Genomic DNA, 8,301 nt, shown 5'->3' on the forward strand with positions numbered 1-8,301 from the left:
AGAGATGCCAAAAATTCCACCAGAAAACTCCTAGAAATTATTAACAAGTTCAGTAAAGTGGCAGGTTACAAAATTAACCTAAAAAGTCTGTAGCATTTCTATAAACCAACAACAAGCAATCAGAGAAAGAGCACATGGTAATACTCCCCTTCACAACAGCTGCAAAAAATAAAATAAAATAAAATATCTTGGAATAAACCTGACCAAAGACATTAAAGAGCTCTACAATGAAAATTTTAAATCTTTAAAGAAAGAAATTGGGGAAGACATCAGAAGATGGAAGGACCTCCCATGCTCATGGATTGGAAGAATTAATATTGTGAAAATGACCATCCTACCAAAAGTCATTTATAGATTCAATGCAACGCCAATCAAAATCCCCATGACACTTTCCACAGAATTGGAAAAAACTATCCTAAGATTCATATGGAAGCACAAAAGACCTTTCGATTTTCAATGTCCACTTTTCTCCCCAGGAAAATACTGATCCAATAATTTCTCATCTGTGGGATCATCCAAATGATCTTGAGTGTGCTAACTGTACATGCTGTGGAACCTAAGTGTGCCTCAGTTTCCCACCATACTGCATTGCTAGTGTGTGGTCTCTGGCTGTGACTGCTCTCCTCTGGCTATGGCCACTCTCCTGCTCTTTTAGTTCCTCTGATCAGTTGTCTAGTCTGGACCCCACTGCTGGTGAGGAGTCTGTGCCAGTGTCGCCACATTCAGACACAGGAGACCAGGTTCAATGAGACAGATCTGCTTTATTGCAAGAAAGTATGGGCTTATATAAGGGTAATAGTCCAATCACAACACAGCATATGGGGTCCCTTAGTAGCATGGCAGACTAGTATCCTATTACACTCTAGCAGGCCAGATGACCCATTAGAAGCAATGCATTCCAGCATGATAGGTATGTATAAGGCAAAAGGCAAAATCAGTCACAAGATTTTCCACAACCCTAGTGAGATAATCTCTGAGCAGCACTGGAGCCCCCGAAGATAAGATGCCTTCTCAGTGCCATGAAGAGCTCCTATAAATGCGGAAGGAACAAGCGGAAGGAATAAATGGGCAGGGGAAGAATGCGCCTCTCGGCTACATCCTTATAGAACAACTGTTGCTCTGAAAGGAGGGCACAGTTGGTGGGTTTCAAAGGCTTTTACGGGGCTGCCTACTGAATAAGAAAACAATCCGGACACCAGTCTCCTGCACCAGAAGGCCCGGCCTCACTCTGTGGTGTGGTTAAACTTTGAAAGATGGCCTGGTCAGATGTCAGGCATAGCTCAAGGGTAAGAGGACCTTCTGAGGGCATTGTCATCTCCTAAGACGGCCTTGCTTGCGATCTCAGTCCCACAGCTTCCCCAGGACCCTCCGGAGTAGGGCAGAAACCACACTTTCCCATAACAGAGAAGTCATTTGAATAAAACAGCAGCTCCACTAAAAAGGTGTGATGAACAGAAATTCTTTATTCCTTTAGAAACATGAACATTTCCACTCATCTTCTTTATGCCCCAAAAGTAGTCTCTGGACTTGATTCTTAGCACAAGAGAGAAACAGCTTTGAAGAACAAAATGTCTTGGCCCTGAGAATAATTTCTTGCTTGTTCAGTCAGAGACAGTTTATTATGAGTCTGTTTAGTGTCACGGTCAAGGGAGGGGAGGAATAAAACATTGATCCAACAAGCCATCTTGCTCTGAGGAGTGATGAAGTACATTTTTGTGTGCTGAGGCACTCTGATGGTTAGATTTCTGTGCAGAACGAGCCCGGGTAGGCAGGTACAGGAATAGAATGGCTCACCGGGAGAAGATTATTAGTGAAACTAGAGGCTTATCTGGCCTTGGGTCCAGGAAGAGACACACAAAGAGGGAGACTGATCCACTCCAAGAAGAAGAAAGGGATGGCGCCTTTCTCCTAATTTGATATATCACTCATGTAGTGGGTGGGAAAGCTCTTTCAAGTCCTTTTGGCCTAGGCAGTAAATTATTTCTCATGTTTCTGTTCTGTGGTGGTCAGTGAGCCGTGAGTCATGCACTGACTCACGGAATCATCACTGATGTATATTTGGGGGCTGCTCACTGGGTTCCTGGGTTCATGCTGATAAGGAAAGCCAGCCTTTGTTGTGACCCTGTCTTTTTCCATGCTGCGTGTCTTCTGTGTTTTCCTTAGCTGCCACAGCCATCCTGATGATGTCATAATAGTCAAATGACAAAAATGTATAACCTTTGAAACTAGATAATCAAGGAGATTATGCATTGGGGGATTTTTTTAAATGTACACCCACATGTCAGGCCCTCCATATATTTGTAAAACATTTTGTTCCCATTTGTGCCATTCCTTAACTAAAGGTAATACATGGATGCTCTGTTTAGGGAAAGTACATTGTGCTCTGCTATTGGATCACTATGTACCTTGGACATGTCTCTCAGCTTCCCAGGATCTCAGTTTCTTCATTTACTGTGTATTCCCGATTCTATAGTAATACTTCATTAGATTTCAAATAAAATCTAGGATGTACTAATACACATATGTCTCTTTTATTGGCTTTCTCAGACCATACCTTCTTCATACTTCATACTACATACTGGGCACTAAATGCTAAAAACTCAGCAACATCAAAACAGAAAAGTCCTTCTTTTGGGGGTTATGTGAGTAGGCATGCATTAAGCATTATAAATAAGTAAGCTATTTAGAAAGCACTAGCACCCATGAAAATCAGATCAATCTGGGCCAGCAGAAATGTTGGTGTCTTGACAGGGACATTTCAATAATAATAGATCCAGGCATGACTTCACAGAAAAGGTGACATTTGATTGAGACTTGAAGGAGGTAAAAGACAATCATCAGGACACCTCAGGAAGAGTGGGAGAGGTGAAGAAGACGCTGCTGAGGCCCAGAGGTAGAAACATGGGACACGTTGGGAGAGCAGCAAAATGACCAGTGGTCAAAGCAGAGTGAGCTCAGTAAAAAGCAGGAGAAAAAAGTGCGGGGAGCCCAGCATACAGGGCCTTGTCAGGGCTTTGGGAGATGACTGACCTATTCTGAATGAAATTCAAAGCCACTGGAGGATTCTAAAGAGTAAGATCTGACTTGCATTTTATAGTAAAGTTCAATATGCTCATTGTATTGGAGAATAAAATGAAAGAAAGTGGTACATTTGAGTCATTAATAGCATTTAGGAGACTATTTAAATAGTTCTGAGGAGAAATTATGTTTGTTTTGACCAGAGTAATAGTGGGGAGGTGTGAGAAGTGACTGGACTCTGATATAATTTAAATGTAAACCATTAAGATTTCCAGATGGATTAGAAGTGGATGTGAAAAATAGAATTATGGGTGGCTTCATGTTGAAAGCCTCTTTTATAGTGGATGCCTCTTGTGGGTTTTAATGTGGGTCATAAACATCCATGTGTTTTTATGACCACTCTGGTTCATTTCCATCCTCTTTGCCTTCTTACCCCTTAACTTCTATTCTTTAAAAATATTCTTATTGAGATTTTGTGCATCTCATATAATAGATCTTAATCAAATTTGGAACCCTTTTCCCATCCATCCTCTGTAGCCCATTCCCACTGGATTTCTTCTTACTTTCAGGCCTCTGACCAATAAACCAAGCCACTCAGCACTGCTGAGGAACTTTGTAGATCTACACTAAAGGGCATTCATAGGTAATGTGAAATAGCACTGAGCCCACCCATACAGATACAGCCCATATAACATAGAATATTAAGAGAGTGTTGTATGAGACCTGGATGGGGACTAATAACTAGGAGGCTTTGGGGTATGTATTTTTATTATATATATTGTTATTTTTACTTTTATATGCTTATGTTTGATAAGCATATATATTATACATAGTTTTTGGAGAAAAGTCTCTCACTAAGAAGACCAAGTTGGCCTCAAAGTAGTCATGGTGATCCTCCTGCCTTAGCCTTCTGTGTGTGTTCTGGCTACTGGGTATTTCATCATAAGAACAGAAGAATATATTTGTGGTTGTTTGAAACATATTTATTATGAACATTCAGGGTTCTCTTTTGAGTTTGGGCTATCATGAAAGTGGATATTGAGTGACCAAAGTGATGGATCTTCATAGTAATTTTCAAATCTTTTGATTGTCCAACAACTGATCTCCTTCAGTAGAGACTTAGCAACTGTGTGGCTTGGTATAGACAGACTCTTTTCTAGCTTGATGGAAGCTAAAGTGCCAGATGATTTTTTCCCCATGCCCTATCTATTGAGGAAAGCATGTTATATGCTCTTGCCTAAGAATTTAAATCTGAAGAACTTGAAATAAGCAGTTAATTTAATGTACTGATGAGGATGGCAACATACATGGCCCAGTGACAACAGCATCAGTGACAATATCCAGTGTCCAGGAATGACAGCAACAGCACTGTTACTGTGTTATTCCTTAGATGTGATGTGACTTTGATGGGGTTCTGGCTATTTGGATTTCTATAGGTCATACCTTTTCCTCATATAAGTAATAACTTGATTCTTCAGTCTTCTCTTGAGCTTGAGAACTGCTGATATTCTGCCAACAATTTCTTTTCCTCTTACTTTAGAAAGTCGGTTATTGTAGATAAGACAATGTCTCTGTCAGCTATAAAAATCAGTACTGAGGTTCTTCAAAAACTAAAAATAGAACTGCTTTGTGATCCAGCTATACCAATCCTGGGTATTTATCCAAAGGAAATCACACTTAGCATACAATAGAGGTTCCTGCTTATTCATGCTTATCATAGCACCTATTCACATTAGCCAAGTTGCAGAATCAGACTACTGTCCATCAGTGAGTGACTAGATAATATAATCTAACAAAATATTTTCAAGTTCCATCCATTTTCTTGTAAGTTTCATTTTTTCTTTAGCGATGAATAGAATTCCATTGTGTATATGAACCACATTTTCTTCACATGTTCATTAGTTGATGGATATTGTATGTATATTCCATTTCCTATTATGAATAGAGTAGGAGGAAACATTGATGTACAAGTATCTCTGTGGTAGGATATAGAGTCCTTTGGGTATGTGCCCATGAGTAGTATCTGGGCCATATGATAATTCTACTTTCAGTGTTTTGAGAAACTTCTGTTCTACACCAGTTTATACTCCCACCAACAGTGGGTGAAGCGTCCTCTTTTCTCATATCCTCAGTGTTTGTTGCTATTTATTTTCTTGATAGTAGCCATTGTGACTGGGATGAGATGGAATCTCAAAGTAGTTTTTTGTTTGTTTGTTTTGTCTTTTTGAGACAGGGTCTCCCTGTAGCCCCAGCTGGCCTGGAACTCACTATGTAGGCCACACATTTCTCTCATGGCTAGGGATGTTAAACACTTTAAAAAATATTTCTTAGACATTTCTATTTCTTCTTTTGAGAACTCTATTCAGATCCATGACCCCTTTTTTATTGGGCTGTTTATTTTCTTTGAGTTCTTTGTATATTCTAGATACTAATTCTCTATCTGATTAAAAAGCTGGCAAAATTTTTCTCCCATTCTGAAGGCTGCTTCTTTGCTCAATTACCTTTTTATCTTTGCTGCGAAAAAGCTTTTTAATTTTATGAGGTCCCATTTGTTGATTGTTAACCTTATTTTCTAAATGATTAAGTGTTATTTTTTAATTTGTTCCATGAAATTCCACATCAGGACCCCAGCCATAAAGTTATGGGTGGAGTCAACCATGGACTGAAACCTCAGATAGACTTACCACCTTATTTTACCAGAGGTCAAAATTTATCACAGAAGTATAGTAATTAAAACAGTAAGTATATTAACCTTCTGTCAGAGTATACCTGGTAAAGTTTTTTTTCCCATTCCATAGGTTGCTTTTTCACTCAAATTATGATGTCCTTTGCTATATAGAAGCTTTTTAGTTTCATGAGATCCCATTGCTCAATTGTTGGTCTTCATGCCTGCTCTATTGGGGTCCTGTTCAGAAAATACTTTCTTGTGTGTTTAAGTTCCAGCGTATTCCCTATTTTCTCCTTTATCAGATTCAGGGTACCAGGCCTTATGTGGAAGTCCCTGATTCATTTGGAGTTGACCTTTGTGCAGGATTAGAAACAAGAATCTAGTTTCATTCTTCCACATGTAGAAATTCAATTTGATCAGCATCATTTGTTGAACATGATGTCTTTTCTCCCATGTGTATTTTTGCTTCCTTTGCCAGAAATCAAGCAGCTCTAAGTTCATAGACTTAAACCTGAGTCCTCAGTTCTAGTCCATTGATTGATGAGCCTGTCTTTATTCCAGTACCATGATGATTTTATTACTATATCTCCATACTATAGTTGGAAATCAGGATAATAATGTCTACAACTTCTGTTTTATTGTTCAGGTTGGTCTTGGCTATCATGGGTTGTGTTTCCATATGAAATTTGAAATTTTTTTTAATGTCTGTGAATTGTGTTAGAATTTTTAATGGGATTGCATTGAATCTGTAGATCACTTTTGGTAGGATGGCCATTTTCACAATATTAATCCAACTGGTTAATGAGCATGGGGGATTTTTCAATATTTTAGTATCTTCTTCAATTTCTTTAATGTCTTGAAGTTTTTATTATAGACATTTGTTACTTCCTTAGATTTATTCTAAGATATTTTTTAAGGCAATCATGAATGGGATCATTTCCCTGGTTCTTTCTCAGTATTTTTGTTGTTGGTATATAGGAAAGTTATTGATTATTGTGTGTTAATTTTGTATCAGCTCTGAATATGTTGAATATGTTTATCAACTCTATGAGTTTTCTGGAGGAGCCTTTAAGGTCTTCTGTGTGTAGAATCATATCATTTGAAAATAAGGATACTTTGATTTCTTCCTTTCCAATTGTATAACATTATCTCCTTACTTGTCATATTGTGCCAGCTAAAACGTCAGTCACTATATCGAATGGGAATAGAAAGGGTGGACTGCCTTGTCTTGATTTTAGTGGAAATACCTACAGTTCTTCCCCAAGTAGTATGATGTTGGCTGTGGGCTTTTTGTAAATTGCCTTTATTATGTTGAGTTCCCCTGTACCATTAGATTCTCCATGACTTTTATCATGAAGAGATGTTGGGTTTTGTCAAAGGCATTTTCTGCATCTAATGATATGATCATGAAGTTTCTGTCCTGGAGTCCCTCTTTTGGAGTTGTTGACCAGGAGGTTCCCGTAAACCCTCAAATAATACTGGCTATTGCCATTGCTCAGTTGCATGTATGAGCCCACAACACTTGTGACAGCATGCATAAGACCTGTGCAAACCCAAGCCAGACAAAAACCCAGCATGGAGGGGAAGGTGGGCAAAAACCCCAACCCTAGCTGGGGATCTATGGGCAATTGATAGTTGCTGGGAGAGAGACAGTCCATTTTCTTTAAGCATGTGACACCTGGTAGGTTGACCAGGCTCCAAGGGATGGACTCACACCCAAGAGCATTTGGGCAACACAAATTAGATTTGATAGGCCTTTAGAAAAGAAAAAAAAGATGACATGAAGTCAGGGTGAGGGGTAGTAGGGTGGGGGTGGAGAGATGGCAGAGGGGGTCTGAATATGATTAAAATGCATTTGTGAAATTATGAAATTCTCAAAGAATCAATATTTTTGGTTTGAAGAAATTTATTTTAATTTTTATGATAGCCAAAAAAATCTTGTGTAGACTCTTCTATCCCAAAGCTTCCATCCATCTGCCTTTTAAACAGCATATGGAGCATGGCCCTTGCTGCCACGGGAGTCCTTGAACTTTTCAAGAGAAATATCTACCTGCTTTGTGTAAAACTTGCAGGTGCATTCAGTCAAGCTGACTTAATACCTTCAGAGATTCAGTTCAGTTGAGCAATGGATAATTTAAAGGTAGATTCCTGAGTTTCCAGCCACTGTTTCCGTTTAATCTCCCATCTCCTTCAGAGAGATTCCCATCTGTTTTAACTCTTACATCATCACCAACAATAAAAGTTTTTAAATCAGGAAAGAACTGTGATGAAATATATATTCAGATGAACAGAATAGAATGGGATATTACTAAAATGGACCAAAGTTTATTTGCAAATTAATTCTATGATTAAAGAAGGATTTTATGTTAGTGGGGGAAATATGGATTGTGGAATAAATATTATTGAGGTGGCTAGTTAAATATTTGTGAAGTAAAATGAATTTCAAACTATCCTGGCATCTGCAACCAAAATAAATTCCAAGTTTAAAATTTTAAAATTAACAGTAAAAGTGATGGCAGCAATGAAGACAGTGACCTAAAGACCCCATTGCTATCTTTCTTTCATGAAATGCAATAGAGTCTCCAACTGCCCTTGTTCACTCTTTTTTCAATAAT

At 38.5% G+C, this 8,301-nt stretch overlaps 1 non-coding gene across 1 annotated transcript; it reads right to left on the reverse strand.

Moving 5' to 3' along the window:
- Positions 1–7,847: 7,847 nt before the first annotated feature.
- Positions 7,848–7,924, reverse strand: LOC115069244. The gene has a single exon (XR_003848520.1). It is a non-coding gene; the product is annotated as a small nucleolar RNA SNORD79 (small nucleolar RNA).
- Between the last annotated feature and the right edge of the window lie 377 nt (positions 7,925–8,301).

Source organism: Nannospalax galili, unplaced genomic scaffold, assembly GCF_000622305.1.
Source record: "Nannospalax galili isolate Female #2095 unplaced genomic scaffold, S.galili_v1.0 scaffold511, whole genome shotgun sequence".
In the NCBI taxonomy this organism is placed as follows: Eukaryota; Metazoa; Chordata; class Mammalia; order Rodentia; family Spalacidae; genus Nannospalax; species Nannospalax galili.